The sequence below is a fragment of the Rhinolophus sinicus genome, linkage group LG15 (genome assembly GCF_036562045.2).
Source record: "Rhinolophus sinicus isolate RSC01 linkage group LG15, ASM3656204v1, whole genome shotgun sequence".
Taxonomy (NCBI): domain Eukaryota; kingdom Metazoa; phylum Chordata; class Mammalia; order Chiroptera; family Rhinolophidae; genus Rhinolophus; species Rhinolophus sinicus.
This window is the reverse complement of record NC_133764.1, coordinates 7,471,008-7,492,918: the sequence shown is the minus strand read 5'-3', so window position 1 is coordinate 7,492,918 and position 21,911 is coordinate 7,471,008. Positions and strand designations below refer to the sequence as shown.

At 40.6% G+C, this 21,911-nt stretch overlaps 1 protein-coding gene across 4 annotated transcripts in view; it reads left to right on the top strand.

The window, feature by feature from the left end:
- The window catches only part of SHISA6 (shisa family member 6), a 304,147-nt gene that overhangs the window by 266,898 nt on the left and 15,338 nt on the right, over positions 1-21,911 (top strand). The gene's annotated exons all lie outside the window — the stretch shown is intronic.

Below are 21,911 nucleotides of genomic sequence, written 5' to 3'. Positions count from 1 at the left end.
AGGGAAAACCTAGTTGGAGAGAGTTGTACTTTTTACATTGCATGTTTTAAAAAACCCGAGGATGCAACAAGGATCGGTGTCATTAATATATGCCATGGTTCGTGTTATGTGGACTGTGTTTTTGTTCCACGTTCCAGTGAAATATTTGTAGCAAGAACTACTTTATCCAGAGTCGCATGCGATAATATTTTACATGTAGGTTTCCAGAGGTTTCTTTGTCTTACCAAGTTCCCAGACATGCCTTGAGATCACAGATTGCCTTAGATTCTCTTTTCAGAGCTGTTTTCCAAAACAACTTGTATCCTTTGCTTGAACAGAATTTTTTAAAGAATATTTTTACCAATATTTAAACACAATCTCTCAGCAGATGTTTACACTGGTTTCATGCTGGATACTAACACTGAGCACTCCCTGAGTCTCTAAAAAAAATCCAGTGATAAGTTTTCTAGGAACCACCAAGCCTGTTAGTTAACAAGCATGGACGATGTGTTCAGGTACATTCTGGAGCTGAGCGGAGAAGTTGGAGAGACTAAAAAAATAAAGAAGAAGAAGAAAGCCAAGGGAGAAAAGCATCCTGTTTGGTTGGATTTGCTGCCATTGCACAAGAGGCAGCTTCACGGTTGTCATTTCTGGCAATTTATTCCTCCCGTTATCTGTGGGAGGATTAGAGTCTGCAAAGGAAATCTGACAAAACCCCGAAAAGTGTAGCTGAATAAAAATGCTGAAAGATCACTGCAGACGCAGACAGATGTCTCTCTTGTGAGCCAGGGAGATAGATATGCCTGAGAGAGGAGAAACGAGCATTTGCTCGACGCTTGAGCAAAACGTCAAAGTTAGACAGCTTGGGGTTTGGCCACCAATTAAGAGTCAGGCTGACTCTAGTTGTATTATGATAGTCTAAGTTTGTGTCATATCTGCTTTGAAAATGGGATGCTTTGATATTTATATAAAATGTGCTTATATGCTTTCTTCTCTTCATGCAGTTATTTACTGGGTGGAGAGCAGTAAAGAGCTACAATTTTAAACTCTTTAAAAAGAATATGCATACCTTTCTGTTTGAACCACACAAAGAGGTTGTACTTGTGCCATCTGGTCACAAGGTCCCAAACTTCTGAGAAAAAGACTGAACCCTACCGCTTCCGTTATGAAATTGGCAACAATTAAAATCATGAGACAGTAACTTGTGGCAAAGTAGGGCAGATAAATAAGTATTCTAGAAAGACAAGTTTTGGGTTTTTTTTTCCCTTCTATAGATCGATACAGCCCAGAATTATAAAAGAAAGTGTCCTAGAGGCAGTTGGCTGAACTCATGGATTACAGATGAGCTCTGTTCTTGCATTTTTTATTTTTTTTTATAAACAAGATAATTCTCTGCATGGTGGGTTTATAGGTAGTTTTTGTTTTATTTGTTTTGTTTTTCTACAATTTCTCAATGTTTTGCAACATTAATTACTGCTGTAATCCAAAAAAAAAAAAAAAAAAAACAAACTCCTTTGTAAAAGAAAAGAGATTAAAGATGTTTGGGCTGTATTGCTTTTAGATCACCATGTTAAAAAGTAACTCCTACACCCTGGAAGAGAGGGTGGAAGGTTTTCTCATGTCAAACACCTGGAAAACCAGTGCAATTCTGTTGCTGCTGTTTTATTTGATTTTTGTTATTGCTTGTATATCTTTCACCTTGTCTCAGAAAGAATTATAGGAGCCTCGTACAGGCAAAAAAAAAGAGGACTTAAATGGGGGAGGAAGTAAAACAAAGATGAGGGACAAAGGAAAGGCAGGAACAAAGCTAAGCTGTACATCACAATCATTTACTACCTGAGTATTTGATCTGGCCATTCTAACAGCCAGAGAAATGGAATCTTTTTGGGTGTGCAGTTAAATATGTCCATATAACAAAAACAGTCTATCAGCTGAATGATGTCTTCCTATTGGTATGAAGAGCAGGCTTCTTTCTCCCAGTGGTTTTCTTAAAGGGACTATTGTGATGGAACGAACAGGATATCCTAAATGATGAGTTTCACAGGGCTGTTCCACCTTATTACCCTCAATAGACTTTCGAGTAAACAAAAATGGTGGCGACACTGTGCTGTGAGCTGTTGCTCCTGCTGATTTGGTTGGCCCAGATATGGTTTCAAATATCAGAATGAGTCAATGGCCTATATTTCCTTCCTCTAATTCTCCCTGGCTATTGTTTCTGTCAACCAAACTGTTGATAAATATTGCACGGTAAAGAGCTGGAGATTGTACTCCTGGGCCGAGCAAATGGTCTGCATTGTGCAATAGACAATGAATCTGACAGCAGTTCACAACCGCGTGTGAGAACTAAGAAGCCTAGCAGCAATGTTCCCCTTGTTGTTAGGCAGACCTGAGTCAAAGATGTGTCCATACTGTCTCCATGGACACCACTGTTTTCCACTTGCTCCACATGGGTATAGGCAGGCAATCAGAGTGTCACCCTTGCACCCCACAAAGCAGGAACAAAACCATGTTAGCCCACAACGTTTTTGGAGCATGATTGGCCACATGACCACCCCAGGCAAAGGAAAACTCTCATTGCAGACTTTGTAGTTTAAACACTGCCACATCCTTGTACCTTCAAGGATAAACAATTTGCAGAATGAATCTGGTAATTTGTATGAGATTTTGTGTTAACTGGATAAAAATTAGGGACCACCTACAAAAAATAACTTTAGATGTCTAGAAGATGATCTTTGTCAGGGGTTGGCAAACATTTTTTTATACAGGGACAGAGAGTCGATATTTTAGGCTTTGCAGGCCTCACAACTACTCGCATCTATGGTTCTAGCATGAAAGAGTCAGAGACCACAGGTAAATAAGTAGTGGAGCTATAGTCCAATAAAACTGTTTCCAAAATTGGTGGCAGGCTAGATTTGGTCCAGAGACCATCGTTTTGCCAACCCTGGATCTATGTCATTCTTTCTGGCAGTAATTACCCATAAAGACCAATGTTCTCATCACGTTACCCCTAATTATTTAATAAATAATATTTAAAACTTCATTCAGTAGAAAAGATTGATTATCCTTCTCATCCCGATGGGTGAAAATGCACATGTACAAGGCATCCAACAGCAGACCCATAGTAGTAACAAACAAGACAAAATTCCAACCAATTTACTCAGCCAGAGATTTTTATCAACTCCTATAGTAGTATTGCAGTGCAGTTTTTATATTTCCATCCAAACCAAGAATCTATGGGGAATTCATTTAACATAATCCTTCACTGATTTCTGTATATAATCCTATCAAATCCATATATAATCTATTAGTTTTGTTGTATGGATTTCCTCATGGAGCAGAGAGATATATTCCAGATGTCTTTATGGACCAGCCAAGACAAACATCCATCATTCTTCATATGAAACCTTGGCCTGGAGAAATCCAAACCTGTGGTTGATCAAGTGAGAAGCTTATTCTTTGGGTAAAATGTCCAGGAAAAGAATCATCTGTAATGTGGGGTGGTAAAGGGTTGCCGTTTTGCAAGATGGGATTCACTTTTCACTTGGCCCAGGCAGGTAAGAGCTCACCTGGAGTGCTTTGCTTGCTAAGGTCAAGAAGTTAATGAGGAGCAGAGCCCATCATGCAGATAGTCCTTAAGCAGCCCCAGAAGCAAACACCTTCCTTGAATGCTCCATTCTGGTTTGTTTTAAACTCAGCCGTGTAATGAGGAACTCCTGCTGGAGTCCAGAGCGTGAGGTAAAATATCAGGGCAGTTACCTGGATTTAGAGAGACAAGTTGGAGTCTTCTGATGTCATTCAGAGCTTTAGCATCCACAGGTAACCTTACACCCCTGAATCAGACCACCTTGTGTGATCCAATTGCCAAATCTATCAGCAAGCTCCTTCCCCCAAGATTTGTTTCCAACTATGTTGGTTCATCAGTTTGTTATCTTTAAAGATGAAGAATTTTAAAATAAACTTTAAATATTATAAAGTCCCATTTATTTATATCCGTTATAAAAACATATGAAATAATTACAAATAAATGTTATTTTAAAATGGTCAGGATCTATATAAAGAAGACAATAGATATTTACAAAGATACATAATAAAGGGTTTAAATAAATGGGAGATACATACCATGTCCCTGAATGGGAAATTTTTCAATTATCCTTAAATGCAATTCCAAACAAAAATATGAATATGTTAATTTCAGAAAAATAATAGTAAAATACCTCTGGAAGAATAAATGCATAGATATAATATGTATATACACATAAATAAACCTACAGATGGACATTCCACTGCTAGATATTTAAAACTTAATTTAAAATGTCATCATTAAAACAATGTGAGGGTGGTACCAAAAAGACAGATTGAACAGCCTGGAATGGCATGTTTGATGAATTGGGATTGACAGGGAAAGCAGACATTTGGTGGAAATAAATGCTCACTTAATAATAAAGAATATGTTTGTACTTATATGCACAGCACGGAGACCCTGAGAGAGCATCAGGGCCACTCAGAAGCAACTAGCTGGTGTCCACGTCCCATGGAGGTGACCTCAGGCCATGGATCCCAATAACAGCAGCCTGCATGAGGCTGGCTTCCCATTGATCTGGATTAGCTCTCCTTTTTCCTTTTATATTAAACTACTGATTAATATTTTATAAGTTAGATTCCCAGTCAAAATCTTCATTTTTCCTAGTTGCTCCTCTACTATCAAAATAGTCTCAAAACTATGGAATAATTCCTGCATGTAAGTTCACAGTTCACTTGTCAGACCTCTCATTGGGCATCCATTTCTTACTATCATTAAACTGAATAGCCTTTGTGCTTAGTGGCCAAACTATGCAATGGATAATTATTTGGTATAAGATTAAGATGGATTTGCATAAGAGCGAGGAAAGACTGCATTGGACTCAATAGTTAACCACTTGAAAATAAATTAAATTCTTATCTCATGACATAACACAATAAATTCCATGTATATTGAAGATTCAAATGCCAAAGTTAAACCATGAAAGAATAGGAAAAATAATTCTGTGCTGTCCAGGAATGGGAATGATCTCTTTGTGCATATGCCAACACTAGGTCCTGGGTCTATACTCAAAAATTGCTCTTTGAATTATAAGTGAATAAATTTCCAGAGACAACACATAGAGGAAAATACAGATAAGCTTACCTTCATATGAATTTAAGATATTTCTAAGTCAAAAAATTAAATTAAAAGACAAATGATTTTTAAAAAGTTGGGGGGAAATGTGATGTGTGATACATGTAGAATCAATACATTTATAGAGAGTTAGTAAAAATTAAAAAAGGAGATTTCCAGTCAAGATGGCAAGGTAGGCAAACATTGTGCTCGCCTTTTCTCATGACCACATCAAAATTGAAACTAGACTACAGAAAAACTATCATTGAGAATCGCCTGAAGTCTAGCTGAAGTCCTACAACTAAGGACATACAGAAGGAGCCACCTTGAAACTGGTAGGAGGGGCAGAGACATGGAATGGGCTGGTCCCATACCCGCACGTGACCATGAAAAATCAAGAGGGATATCTAGGCTGTGGAGATCCCCACCAGAGTGGCAAGAGGTCCCAGCCCCACACCAGGCTCCCCAGCCCAGGGTTCCAGTGCCAGGGAGAGAAGTTCCTATAACTTCTGGCTCTGAAAACCAGTGAAGATTGTGGCTGAGAGAGACAGAGGGCTGAGAGAAACAGGTGCTCCTCTTAAACGGCTTGTGCACAGACTTACTCACTGATGGACTCACTCGCTCCAGTACTTGGGCAGCAGCTCAAAAGTCACAAGGGACATACAAGGAGGAACTGATTTGTCTGTCTTGAGGGTGAGAGGTGGAAAGGCAGCTTTCCTTTAGACAGAAGTGCTGGCAGAATCCATTGTTACTTTACTAAGCCTTCCCCCATCCTGGTGTGCAGATGCAGGCAGACTCCATATCTGAGTCTCCATCAAACCAGCCAACACCGCTCCTCCAACCTGCCCTGGTGATTCCCTGAGACTCCGCACTACCCAACTTTTGGGCACACCCAAGCCACTTCCAGGAGCTTTCCCATAGAAATGGCCTGTCTTAGCTCATGCTACAGAATTTCCTAAAATCTCTCAAAGGTCACAAAACCCAAACAAGCAGAATATGGCTTCAATGTGTCCAGCACCTCTTGAAGAGCAGCCCTAAGCCTGGCACTAGTGGCAGCCAGCCTCAGTTCCTGGCTTGGCCTCTTGAGACACCTTCAAGCCCAGCATGGTTGTCAGCCATCTGCAGATTGCTTTGTGGCTCATGCCATGTGGCCCCATGCAGGTCACAGGCTGTGGCTGAACTTGGCCTGTGGTGGGGCACCTCTCAGGAAGCCCTGGAGCTGGCATGCCTGGTGGCCATCTTAGCACCAAGCCAGAGCACCACCTAGCTACCTTCAAGGAAAACACAATCGAAGGGCAGACTCAGCAGGCACCAGAGCCCTGCTAAAGCAAATTTTGCTCCATAGGGTCAGTCCCTGCACAATGGCTCCTCCACTGTATTGACAACCAGTCCTCACAACCAATGAACCCAAGGATGAATCCCTTCCATCGATGTGCAAACAGGAATAGAGGCTCAACTACAATAGGAGGGCACACACAACCCACACAAGGGACTGGAGGACCTGGCTCAGTTTACCGAGGAGATTGCACCACTAGGCCCACAGAACACCTACTGTATAAGGCCACTCTACTAGGACCAGGGAGCATAGCAGCCCTACCTAATACACAGAAACAAACATAGGGAGGCAACCAAAATGGGGAGACAAAGAAGCATGTCTTGAATGAACAAAGCTACAGATAAAGAACTAAACAAAATGGAGACAAGCAATCTACCAGAAGTAGAATTCAAAACACTGGTTATAAGGATGCTCAATGATCTCAGTGAGAACTTCAAGAAATAAGAAACAAAAATGGAGATAGAAAGCACACAAAAAAAACCAGTCAGGAATAAAGAGTACAATGACTGAAATAATACATTAGAAGGAATCAACAGTGGATTAGATGAAGCAGAGGATAGAATCAGTGATTTAGAAGATAGGGTAGCAGAAAACACCCAATCATAACATATATATACATAAAAGAATCCCTCCCAAAATGACGATAGTTTGAGGGGCCTCTGGACAATATCAAGCATAATAATATTTGCATCATAGGGGTACCAGAAGGAGAAGAGAGAGAGCAAGGAACAGAAAACCTATTTGAAGAAATAATGACAGAAAACTTCCCTAACCCGGTGAAGGAAATGGACATACAAGCCCAGAAAGGGCAGGGAGTCCCAAACAAGGTAAACCCAAAGAGGCCCACATCAAGACACATCACAATGAAAATGTCGAATGTTAAAGACAAAGAAAGAATCTTAAAAGCAGCAAGAGAAAAACAGTTACCTACAAGGGAGCTCACGTAAGATTGTCAGCTGATTTCTCAATGGAACCTTTGGCAAGACAGAAGGAATTGGCAGGAAATATTCAAAGTGATGAAAATAAAGGACCTACATCAAGATTACTCTATCCAGCAAAACTATCATTTAGAATCGAAGGACTGATAAAGAGCTTTCCAGACAAGAAAAACCTAAAGGAGTTCATCACCACCAAACCAATATTACAAGGAATGTTAGAGGGACTTGTTTAAGAGGAAAAAAATAAATAAAAAGTATGAATAATAAAATGGCAGTAACTACATGTCTATTAACAATTACATTAAATATAAATGGATTAAATACTCCAATCAACAGTAGAGTGGCTGAATGGATAAGAAAACAAGACCCTTACATATTCTGCCTTCAAGAGACTCACTTCAGATCGAAAGACATACACTGACTGCAAGTAAAGGGATGGAAAAAGATATTTCATGAAAATGGAAATTGAAAAACCAAAACAACAACAACAACAAAAACTCACAGAGGTAACAATGCTATCCAGACAAAATGGACTTTAAGGCTATAACAAGTGATAAAGGAGGACCCAGTAATCTCACTTCTGGGTATTTATCCAAAGAAACCCAAAATGCTACTTCAAGGGGATGTGTGCATTCATGTGTTCATTGCAGCATTGTTTACCATGGCCAAGATGTGGAGGCAGCCTGGCTGTCTATTGGTGGATGAATGGATAAAGAGGAGGTGGTACATATATAAAAAGGAATATTGCTCAGCCAGGGAAGGGAATGGGTTCTTGCCATCTGTGTCGGTATGGATGAACCTAGAGGGAATTGTGCTGAGTGGAGTATGTCAGACAGAGAAAGACGGATGCAATGTGATTTCGCTTTTACTTGTATGTGGAATCTAAATAACAAAATAAACAAATAAACAAAACAGAAACAAACCCATAGATACATGGAACATTTTGATGGTTACCAGATGGGAAGGGCGTTGGGGTGGTGAGTGAAAAAGGGGAAAGGATTAAGAAGTACAAATTAATTGTTACAAAGTAGTCATGGAGATGTAGGGTATAGCATAAGGAATATAGTCATTAATATTGTAACAACTATGTATGGTGTCAGATGGGTACTAGATTTATTGGATGCTAGATGGGAGGGAAGTTGGGGCAGGGTGAAAAGGTGAAGGGATTAAGAAATACAAATTGGTAGGTACAAAATAGTCATGGGAATGTTAAGTAAAGCATAGGGAATGTAGTCAATAATATGGTTATAACTATGTATAGTGCCAGGTGGGTATTAGACTAGTCAGGTGATCACTTCCTAAATTATGTAAATGACTAACCACTATGCTATACACCTGAAGTTAATATAAAATAATATTGAATGTCAGCTGTAATTGTAAAATTTTAAAGGGGGGTAAAAAAGGTGAAGGGGAATAACAGGTTCAAATTTCCAGGTATAAAACAAAGAAGTCATGTGGATGTAACATACAGCATAGGGAATATAGTCAATAATGTTATGATAACGTGGTATGGTGTCAGATGGTTGCTGGACTTATCATGGTGACCACTTCTCTTGATATATAAATGTTGAATAACTGTAGTGTACACCTTTAACTAACATAATATTGTATGTTAGCTATATTTTATTAACAATATAAATTTAAAACAAAATTTAAAGGATAAAAATAAGATAATCACCCCAATGGGGAGAAATGAACAAAAGAAATTATCAAACGTATCCAAACATATCAAACATATTTTCCCCTGTCAAACACAGGGAAACTTTTAAAATTTATTAATCTCATTAGTAATCAGTGAAAAACAACTTTTTCAACTTGGCAAAAACTACTTCCCCCAAGAAGAAAAAGATACTACCTGGTGCTACTCGGAGTGGAGGGAAATGGGCACTGCACTCTCATGCAGAATTGAAAGAAGTAGAAATCAGCACAACATTGTAGATGAGAAATTAAACTAGAATCTCTAAAATTACATTCCCTCTAACCTAGAAATTCTGACTCTAAAAATTTTCCCTAGGGAAAACCAGTAAGGACTCACACAAAGTTTTGCCTGCAAAAGTATAAAGTATTGTTTATACTATCATTGAAATGGAAACAACTTGAATACCTAACAATAGGTCACTGGTTTACAAAAAACCTGCAACAATTATGATGCATCTATGTGGCTGCATGCCAAGCTGCTATTTACAATCATCATAGAAGAGTTCATTACTGACTTTGAAAAATATTCAAAGTATTTTGTCACTGAAATATCACATCATCAAACAGTTTATTTAGCAGCCCATCTATTGTGGAAAAATAAACATCTTTTCTTAGGTCATTTTTATTTTCTAGTTTTCCCACATTTACATGTATTAATTACATAGCTTACAAAAATTAAAACCAGCAACAACTAGAGTAGTTTTCAGAGGGGAGACAGAGATACTGCTAGACTTCCAAGAGCCCAGTAAATGAGCACAGAAGTGGAATGCCTCCTTCAGGTATCCTCTTGCTTTATCACACTTGAAGGTCTCAGAATACCATGGCTTCCAGTTCTCACACATTATTGGCATGTCTGTTGTCAAGGCTAGTCATTTGTTTAAGAAGTTCTTTGCAGAAGGATTTCCATACTAATGAGGAAAAGAAACAGTGTGTAAATTTTTCAAACAAAGCAAGGGTATGTTTCATAGCAAGGGAGCTGAACTCTATGATGACAGAACACATTTCCAAATCTGACAAGCAAACTTGCTTCACTATGGAATTGTGCAGCAAATGGTGAGTTTATTAATTGTCCTTTCTTCCCCATTGGGGATATCAGCTGATGTTTGTGATTTTACTGCAATAGTCTTATGGCCAGGATTCCCAGGAGACCAATAAAGTCTTTTCTGTTGTCTTAGTAACTGATCTGAGTTGAATGTGCCCATGACAAGATCAGCTGTGAAGTACCTGTGAACAAAGCCGCAGGTCAGATCTGGTTAGGGAGAGTTAAGATGGTGGCTCTGCACTCAACTGTCTGGGTTCATAAGCCTGTGCCATGATCAACAGCCCTGTGATCTGGGCAAATTACTGCTCCGTGCCTCCGTTTCTTCATCTATAAAATGGGGATAATATTAGTTCCTGCCTCTTAGGAGCTGTTGTAAAGATTACATAGAGTAATACATGTAAAAACATAGACGGTCCCTAAAGTTTATTGAGTCTGTTATATTTATATATTATATAACATTGACACTCATCAACGGCTCCAGGAATAGTCCATGCCCTTTCCCATTCTAGCAAGGCTTGGTTGTTTTTTTGTTTTTGTTTTTTGGGTTTTTTTTTGTTGTTGTTATTTTCATTTTATTCCAAGCCCTGCAGATTTCTCTATCACACATATCCCAAGTCTCAGCACATGATGACTTCAGGGTCTCCCCTGAGTATTCCAGGGAGCTCTACATCCCTCTCCACTGAGTACACAGATACCTGACAAAGGTTGTGTTGGTGGAGGTGAGGATGGTCTTTCTGGAAGAGGTGGAGAAGAGTATGCAGCATCTCCCCGCTTCTCCCCTTCTCACATTTCATTTAGAGCCCCAAAGAGAGACCTTTTTGGGGGTCCGAGATACTGTGTGAGTGTGGACAGCAGCTTTGGGTCGTGGTTATCATCGTAGTTGAGCTCTACCTGCTAGCCCCAAAGCCTGCCGGTCTGCCTGAGACAAGTGCTGAAACCAACAACCAGCAGTAATGAGTCCCCCAAAGAAAAAATGTAATCAAGTATTTATCATCAGCCCTCTTTACATCTTCTACCTGGCTCTTTGCTCATTAACATGAAGACTATACATTAAATTGACCTCGGTCTGGAATCTCAGAGTAGATTCAGCTCCCACTATCTCCTACTAGCATTTCTACAGTAGCTTCCTGTCTTTGTCCCTTTGCCATAACAAATTACCATTGACTGAGTGGCTTATAAACAACAGAGATTTATTTCTCACAGTTCTGGAGACTTGGAGTCCGAGATCAGAGTGACAGCATGGTCGGGGGCTGGTGAGAGCCCTCTTCCAGGTTGCAGACTGCCAAATTCTTGGATCTGCACCTGGCAGTAAAAGGACTAGAGAGCTCTTTGGGATCTCTTTTTATAAAGAATGGGATTAATTCCCATTCATGAGGTCTCCCTAGTGACCTAATTACCTTCCCAAGAACCTACCTCCAAGTACCATCGCATTGGAGTTAGAATTTCAACATATGAATTTTGAGGGGATGCAAACATTCAGTTCCTAACACCTCCAAACTGATTTCCCTTCCTCCTGCTAGTCTTTCCCACTGATCAATCCTTAGGAAAAAAGGACTTTGTCATATCATCCTCCTGTTTGGGAACGAATAGCCTTTCAGGATAAAGTCAACCTGCCATTAAAAACTGCCATAATCTAACCTACGTCTACCCACCTTTATGGCTACCTTCCCCAGCATATGCCCTGTATCTAATGCTAAGCATTTGTCCTGCAAGCTGCACCCTCTTTATCCTTCGACTTCTTTTATGCAAAAGAAGTGCCTTCCCATCCCCTATCCAAAATCAAGTCTCTTTTACAGCCTTGTTTAAGATTTACCTTCTTTATGAAGCCTTCCTAATCATACTACACAAAAATATTCAAAATATTTTATATATATAAAATTATATGTATATATACATGTGTATATACTTGCAATTATATATACAAGTATTTATTATTTGATTCAAAATATGTATTGAACACCTGTTGTGTGCAAGTAGGATTGTGTCAGATCCACCTTTTTATTCCTCTAATAGATGCTTATTGAGTGAAAGCACTCTGTTAGACAACTTGGGAAATACAAAGGTGAATCCTCTATCACTCACCATCATCAACTTACAGTGACAGTTACCGTGGGTTAGAAGAGGCAAGGCATGCACATATGTAATTATAATACAATGCAGAAAGTGGTAAGTGACCCCAAGAAACTACAGCATGTAAGAGAATTCACAATGAGGAGAGCTCACCTGCAGCTGAAGGGACTGGAGCAGGCTGCAGTGGAAGATGTAGTCATTCAGCTGGCCTTGAAGGATGGGTAAGAATTCAGCAGGTGGCAAAAGGGGAGAGGCATTCCAGGGAGAAGAATCAGAGTGCAGAAAAGTGATAACTTATGACTGCCTAGTAGATGGGACTAAGAAGGTCATAGTCAGGAAAGTAGGCATGTTCACTTCCATGACTCATTGCCTGGAAGCTCTGCTCTCCGTGATGGTCCTCAGCACTGACCGCCTAAGCTCTTGGTTTCCTATGTCCCTAGCAATGTGGCTGGCTTCTGCTAAGCTTCATGAACTGATTGGATGACAGTTTTCAGGTGAAGGAACAGAAAGGCTGCAATGGACAGGTGTAATATTGCCATCAGTGGGGAAATGCATGGACAGACAAGGAAGAGCTGCACTGCTTGGGGCTGAGAAAGAGATAGCCTTCATAGAGGGGCACAGGGTGAGGGTGAGAATGGGTCCTGCGGATTAGAAATTGTAGGAGATTTTCTCCAAGCATCAACTGTTTATTACCAGTTTGCTAATCAAGAGAACTTAGATCCGCCTAGAAACTCAGTCCCCTCTAGCAACGGTAACTCTGTAGTTGATGCTGTGGATGAGTCTATGTTTGCACATTCTCGCAAAATGACAGTATAGGATAGAGTTCAAGAGCACTGGGTTGCGGGTATATAGATGTGAGTTTGAATCTGGGTTCACACACTTATTTTCTGTGCAACCTTGGGCCACTCAACGTCATCTATAAAATGCGAATGACTGCATAGAATCATTATTAGGTTTCAATGACATGATACTTATAAACTACTTAGCCCAATAATTTACAACAAATGGTAGCTAATAGAAAAAAGATGATTGTCATTGTCCAAACACAATAAATTCCATTTATACTGGGATAGCAATGTGTGTGGTTTCTTGGGCCACACACCAGGCTTAGAATGTCCTCCAGCTGGTATGGACAAATGCAGAGGTTAAAAATGGACCCAGATGACAAAAAATGTTTTACTTCTTAATGAGAAATATAATACTATGTCAGATGCACTCATATCTTATAGTAAGTAGTTAAAGGATAGATTCAGATTCTCTGGTGACCTACTTTTTATTTGGGATATTTTGGGGTTTCCCAAAAGGCTGCATGCCCTCTAAATATCAATCATCCCTCTGTTCTAGTTATTTCTAATAGAGTTACCTTTTGCAATATTGAGACACTTTGTGTCACTCAGTAGATGTGTCGGGTGCCTACATGAAGCTTGGGAAATTGTAGGATGGGGTGCCTATGAGTGGGGGTGAGAAGAGTCTGAAATTTGCCATAGAATATCACAACATTCTACTTCTGAGGGAATATCATAGCTCTTAAACCTCCTTAGGGAGCCCCCCTGATGTGCCAGCTTGGCCCAGTGTCTGTGGCCAAGAGTACCTCGCCTCTCCCAGATCCATCTCATCACACACCTGGTACTCACTCTATCCCACTCCCAGGTAATTCCCAGGCATTACAAGGTTGACTTTCCATGGCTATGATTTAAATAGCTCTCCGGGATCCGCTCAGTCCTCACTGCCAGAAGGATGACTGGTCCCCTGGAGTCAAAGGGATGGTAAATACTCCTTTTGTGGTGATTACAATAACCACGAGCAGAACAGACACAGCTCCAGGGCCTCCAGATTCGGATGAGCCAAAGCTGTCCTGAAGAAACGGATCACAGCAGGCGGCAAGCAGCTCTCCCAGGGAAACCTAAGTTTGTCTTTTTAAGTGAAACTGGCAGGAGACATATTGTTTTCCTGTGTGGGCATGACAACCCATGTGATGCTGCTCTTTCAGCAGAATTGACAACGAAAAGCCTTGCCAGGAGTGAGGAAGCAGAGCAGGCCCGCTAGGGAGGCACTCATGCAGAGCCGGATCTCTGTGGTGGGACCGAGGAGACCACGGGGCAAAGCCTTTGCAGTCAGAGGAAACGACTGAGACATAGAGAAGGAGGGAGAATGGACAGCAGCGCAGGGATTGATGAGCTCATGATGTCCTTGGCAACCAACCAGTCAGTCATCTTGGGAGGAGTCCCACCGTCCGACACCATGACTCACAGGCCTGCCTCTCTATGTTGACCTCTTCGTGTCACCAAGATGAAAATGATTGTATAAGGAAGCATTAGAATAGCAACTAATTCTCAAGAAGAAGTGTGCAGTGTGGGTTAGATTTGAGGTGGAAAGGCAGGGTGCCTTACTCCTTCATCCCTACTTGTATTGAGACTCATGTAAACTAGTACAACCCACAAGCCTGGCGACAGGCCCAGACAAGTTGCCACTCTGGGCCTGAAGAAGAGGGGTAGAGGACAAGAAGAGAGAAAGTAAGATAGGCAATCAAGTATCATCACCATGGCTTCTTGCCCATTTTCTGCTGCCTCAAGAGTTGACTCATTTACTCATTCATTCATTGTTCTAACAACTGTCTGAGTGCCTCCGAGGGGCCCAGCGAGGGAGTACTGTGTTAAGGTAAACACAAAGAAGGGTGATCAACCTCCACCTCCAGAAATGTTCAACGTATTAATAGGATGGGAGAAGTGCCTTATATACAGGAGTATGTAATCGTCTTTGAACAATCTAATGAATGAGACAGAGTGAAAAATAGATAGATAGATAGATAGATAGATAGATAGATAGATAGATAGATAGATAGATAATATATGATTAAGCACCAAAAGCAAATGGTGGAGATAATAAATTCTCCAGTTATCAGAAGGGCAAGGACCATCATTGTGCATTGGAGGACCTGAGGGTGACTTTATGGACATGCAACTGGAGTTTTGTCTTCAAGGATTGGAAGGGTTTGGGGGAAGTGAGGAGAAGAGCCAGTTAGCTGGAAGATGTTCCTGAGCAAAGCACCGAGGTAGTGATTGGGGTTGGGGCTAGCAGAGGGAAACCAGTCCATATGGGTCCCTGGTGTGCTGGTTGAGATGACATGGGCCCAGACCATGGGCAGCTTGAAAATGCAGTGACATCTGCTATATTTGTCAAAGTTGGGTCCAGATTCCAGCTGCAGGAGTACCACCTGGGACCTGTCTCAGATCACCTAAATCCTAATTCATGGGATCGGGAAAGGGCCCAGAGTTTTCTTTCTGAGTTCCTCAGGTGATGCTTAGGTCGACTAGTTCAAAAGTCTTTTGCCTCAGGCATCTAAGCTTTAACCTATTGGTAGTTTGTAGTACTTGCAGGCTAAAGGCATGGATGAAATTCACATTTATGAAAGACAAATCTAGAAGTATGCAAAATGGACCCAAAGAGGCAGAGACCGGAGGCAGGGAGGAAATTGGGAGATTATCATAGCAATTCTAGGGTGTGATGACGAGGTCTGAGGCTTGACAATCGATAATCAATATGCATATCACCTCTTTGTTTTGTACTCAGAGGATCCCATTGATCAAGTCATTGTTTACGTCTTTGGGTATTGTTTGTACCCCACCACCTTCCTATGACTCATTAAACAGAAATTACTTCTGCTACACTTGTCACTGAATTATCACCAGGAATATTCAACACCAAATCACTCTTCTCTTTCACCTTCTGCCCATTACACACACACACACACACACACACACACAGGCATACACAGGCACATAAATGCATGAACACACATATATATGCACACACTTTATTTGCTCCACAGAGAAAACTAGCCGTTTCCCTTAGCAGTTACACCAGACACCGAGGTGAGGAAACTGTCAGCTCCAGTACCTTCCAGCTGCAGAGGTAAGGGGGTACACTCTGATTCTAAGAGAGCTGTTAACCACTGGTGGCCCACAGCTCTCAGTGGGCAGAGGGTCCCACCTTGCTTCTCTGCTTCCTTCAAGCAGCCTTGGAGCTCAGATGGAGATTGTTTTGTCAATTTATAGTCTTGTCAGTATATCGATCGATGAGTCCTGAGCACGAATTAATTGTTATGTTATCCAGCCCAATCCATAAGGAGGCTGATGGTCTTGAGTGGGCACGGTGCCAAGACCCAGGACTCACTGAAGGGGGATGGACAGGAGAAGCTGGTAATTGAGGGAGTGTAGTTGTGATCCGTTGATAAGTCCATGGAGGGACAAGATGCCAAATCTAACAGACCATATACATGTCACCATAGAGAGGAGCTCGAGATAAAATCATTGAATTGTTAGCCTTCTTATTCTTCCTACTTCATGAATTCTGCTTTTCTCCATTCTGCATCAAAACCTAACTGCCCACATACCCCCAACTCGAACCATTACCTGGAACACCATCTGCCTAAACCCTCATAGACCATCTTTGGAACGTACTAGAGTAGCTTTTGTCAGAGTGGGTTAATAAGTCTACGCTGGACAGTTTTTCCATTTGACTCTGCATATCAACTCTCTACCCTAACTGTGCCTCCTGGGTGCTAAGCTTTATGGATTGCTTCTTTGGGCTCTCTTGTTCTATGGGTGTTAGTTGGGTTTGGCAAACGGAGAACACTGGAAAGAGATCATGGAGATGGAGCAGAGTGAAGATGGGGCATACTTATTTCCCAGGCTGCCTCCCCAGACATTCATGAGGTCTGGCTGTACCTCTTAACCAAAGATCAGAGGGTCCTGTCTACACAGCTCTCTCCTTCTTTGGTTCCAGAAGCCATGCCCTTCCTTCACCACTCAGGCCTGGTTTGGATAAAGCTCGTCACTCTTACTAGTGCCAGGGCACTGCACGATCCATTATGGGTTCCCCACATCCTGGTCACACCTTTGAAAACAGTCCCTTTATTAAAGGCCCCCTAAAATACCCCCTGGATGTGTATCTGTTTCCTGTCGGCATCCTGATTGTGTTAGGGGGGGAAAAAAATTCTCCATTGTCAAATACCTAATAAAATGGGTTGTTTATGGCTAGACTTCTCAGAGCCTTTAACATGCATGGTGAATATCCAAGAGGAAGGACATAGTGTGTAGAAATCCAAAAGCTTATTTGACCTAGAACCACTCTCTGATTCCCCTATCCCCACCCCCAGAATTCAGAGTGTTTAAGAGAAGTCAGATATACACTGAGTGCCAAATGCAGCTAGCCAAGTGGGGCAGAGCCACCAGAAAATGCACAGCTCCTTGGAAGCTCTGCTGGAGAACACAAAAGAGGATTTGCAGATAGCATGCAAACTTTCAGTCAACGATGCAGTGTGAAAAAATACAACCTAGGACCTAGTTCTTTCTCTGCCACCAACTTTGTGTCTTGGTCAGGTGACCTCATTTCTCTGGGCCTTTTTTCTCACCTGTAAAATGAAGTAGTTGAATCTGATCGGTAGATTTTTAAACGTATAAGCACTGGAACTGTTTCTTCAAATGAAATCTGAGGTAGAAGAAATAAGTATGGCCCAATACAGAAGACAGATGAAAACCAAGCTCCTCTGGGGGAGGTGAAAGTGGGGAGACAGTGCTAAAACACCATCGAATAGACTCTATGTCTTAATCAGTGGCCCTTGAGGCACTTCTAAGGAATCCACAAGATCACCTGGAGCCAGTTTTGGAAACATTGTTCTAGAGGTTCCCTTAAGTGCCTGATTTGATTGTGAGCACAAGGGAGTCTTCACATGGAGTTATTGTCAAAGGAATTCGAATGGTACGAGATAAATAGACATATTATGCCAATGGATTGAAAGACTGAACCAAATAAACATGTTAATTCTCCAAAATTATATATAGGTGTAACACGTTTCCTAACAACATCCTTGTAAGACTTCTTGTATATACGAGGTCTGACAATTAAGTTTGCGAACTTGTTGCAATGATGTTCCTAAGTTTTTTTATATCAGAGGGATTATTCATTATGAATTTGTATCAACTGGACAAACAGTTAACCAAGTTGACTATTTGACAGTGCTGAAAAGGCTGTGTGAAAAAGTTAGACGACCTGAATTTTTCCCCAACAATTCATGGCTCTTGCATCACGACAATGCACCAGCTCACACAGCATTGTCTGTGAGGGAGTTTTTAGCCACTAAACAAATAACTGTATTGGAACACCCTCCCTACTCACCTGTTCTGGTCCCCAGTGACCTCTTTCTTTCCCCGAAGATAAAGAAAAAACTGAAAGGAAGACATTTTGATGACATTCAGGACATCAAGGGTAATACGATGACAGCTCTGATGGCCATTCCAGAAAGAATTAATAAATTGGACTTCATGAAAGTTAAAACTGTTGTTCTGCAAAGATGTTGTTAAAAGGATGACAAGACAAGTTACAGAGTGGTAGAAAATATTTACAAAGCATATATCCTACAAATAAGTATTATCTAGGATATAAAATGAACTCCCAAATTTTAACAGGAAAAATGCAAACAATTTGATTAGGAAGTGGGCAAAAGCAATCAAGAGACATTGTACCGGAGATTTGCAGATGAAAAATAAGCACGTGAAAAGATGTTTAGCATCATTAGCCATGAGGAAAATGGAAATTAAAGCTGCAATGAGGTATCAGTGTAGCTATCATGGCTAAAATAAAAAATAATGACAAATACCAAATGCTGGTAAGGATGTGGAGAAACCGGATCGCTCATTCATCGCTAGTGAAAATGTAAAATGGTATAGCCACTCTGGAAAACAGTTTGGCATAGTCTTAAAAAAATTAAACATACAACTACCATATAACCCAGGAATTGCACTCCCAGGCATTTAACCTAGATAAATGAAGACTTATGGTGACACGAAAACCTGCATGTGTCATAATATTGCACCTATTATGAGTGCTTTGCAATATTCGTAATATTGCAAAACTGAAAACAACCTAGATGTTCTTCAGCAGATGAAGAGTTAAACTGTGGTACATCCAGATCATGGAATATTAACTACTGGACAATATAAAGGAATGAACTACTGATACATGCAACAATGTGGATGAATCTCCAGAGTATTATGTAATCCTAAAGATTACATACTGTATAATTCCATTTATGTAACGTTCTTGATATGACAAAATTATAGAAATGTAGAAATGATGGACAGGTGAATGTTGACGGTTGCCAGGGGTTAATGAGGGGGCGGATGCAGAAAGGAAGTGGGTTTGGCCACAAACTGGCAATACGAGGAGGAGTCCTCCTGGTGAAGGAAATGGTCTGTACCTTGATTGTATCAACGCCAATATTCTGGTTTTGATACAGTACTATAGTTTTGCAAAATGTTTCCACTGGGAAACCTGGCTAAAGAGTACACAAGATACCTGTAGTCTTTCTTATAGTTGCATGTGAATCTACAATTATATCAAAATAAAAATTTTAATTTTAGAAAACGGTGCAGTAAAGGGAACATTTACCTTGCTTCTAAATCTGCATTTTGGGCAGGGCTCGGTGGGTATAGCTCGCCTCTGCTCCACTTGTTTCAGTGTGGGCAGGTGGGGAACTGGAACCTTCTGAAGTCTTGCTCACTCCTGTCTGGCAGTGGATGCTGGTGGTTGATGGATCTCTTTGCTGGAGCTTGTCGCCTTTGCATGTGACCTGGACTTCTGGCATCCCAGGTTGAGTGTGCTGAAAGAGAGAGCCAGGTGAAACCGGAGCACCGTTTGCAACTTCACCGTGGAAGACATGCAGTGTTACTTCTGCTCAGCAATGAATGATCCCTGAGCTCACTGAGGCAGTCAGAACGGCCCTCCAGTTTAAAGAAGAGGGAGGACATTATCTACTGGGGGAATGGGAAAGTTCTGGGACAGCCTGTGGGACTAGAAATATAATATATTACATTAATATAAAATGTGATGTACCACAGTCTCTAAAGACCTACCTTCTCTCTTCCAAATCCACAAGACTGCCAATTACCTGGTTTACGTAACATGGGTCCAGCCATACAGAGAGGGCAAATTTATCTCTTATAATGATGCCTAATTTCTGGAGAAGGAGGTCTAATTGGCTCATGTGGACTCAGGTACTAACACATGACCAGATCGACCATGACCCAGAGTTTGGGCTGTGTGGAGGGGAGCAGGGTCATAGTGTCATACACATGAGTAACTATAACAGGGAGATGGCACACAGTGCGATAGAAGGGAGGACAGTTCTCTGAGTGGAAGGACTCACTTTTAACTATCATGGCAACCCAGAAAGTGCCAAAGCACATAGGTAAATTTTCTTTAAAAATCGAATGCTCCTGTCAAGAGACAAGCATAAGACAACACGACACAGAAAGGTTAGATATAAAAGGATAGGCAAAGTTTATCAGGCAAATGCAAACAAAGAGAAAGCTGGCTTGGCAATATAAATATCAGACCGAGAGGACTTAAAGGCAAAAAAGGCATTAAATAGGACAAAAAGGGTTATTTAATGTTGATAAAGGGTGCAAGCCACAAAGAAGACATAAACATCAGGAGCCTTTTCGTGCGGAATAATGTAACTATGAAATACATAAAACCAATTCTATAACAAAATGAAGAGAAAATGACAGGAACACAATAGTAGTGGGAGACCTTAGTACACCGCCCTCAGTCTTTGACAGATTAAGTAGGCAAAGAATGAATTAGGATAGGGAGGACCTGCATAATGTATTTTACATGTCTGATTTAATAAATATATGTCAATTTTGTACTCTGCAAGAAGAAAGTATACCTTTTCTCTAAGTACTCATGAAGCATTTACAAAACTTGATCCTATATTAGCCTACAAAGGAAATCTCAATAAATTCCCCAAAGCAGAAATGGAACAGGTGCTGTTTTCTGACCCATACAATAAAACAGAACATTAATGGCAAAAGTTCAAACCAACAAATTCAAACACTTTGAGATTTAGTAACACCCTACTCAAGAACTCTTGTGTCAGAGGGAAAATCAAGGCTGCAATTACAGATCGTTTAGGACATAACAACAGTAAGAACATTGCATATCAATGTTCATGGGAGAGTGTCAGAGATAAATTCAGAGCTCAAGACCTTATATTAACAGAAAAGAGTAAAAATAAATGGACATAAGATTTAAGCCCAGAGATAAGAAAACAATAACAAACCAAACCAAAGAAAATTAGGAGGCAGGAATTAACAAATTCAAAAGCATAACATAATGATTAGAAGACATAAACAAACAAACAAACAAACAAACAAACAACTGATATGTAGAAGGGGTAGTTCTTTGAAAACAAATAATAATACGAATAGATTGCTAATCCACAAAACATTAACACAGAAAATTAAGAAGCAAAGGAGTATAATTTCATATATAGAGTTTTTTGAGGGAATGTTAGTTTTAAGCTAATGAAGTTTAAAATGTCCAATGGATTTATTTAAGAAAAGTAGAAATTACAAATTTAATTTAGGATTAGAAAAACCTGAATGAACCAATATGCAAGGAGAACGTTGCCAAGTATGTAAGACAGTACGCATAACGGTGAATGATGTGGGCTCTGGTGCCTTTCCGCCTGGGTTTGTGTACCAGCTTTCCATGTTGGGCAAATTCTTCAACCTCTCGGAGCCTCAGTTTCCTTAACTCGAAATTGGTGATGATAACATCGATCTCCCAAAGCTGTTGTTGCGCAGTCAACAAAATGACAAGCCAACCCTCTACCACCATGCTAACAGAAAGACTCCCCGAAAGACAAGA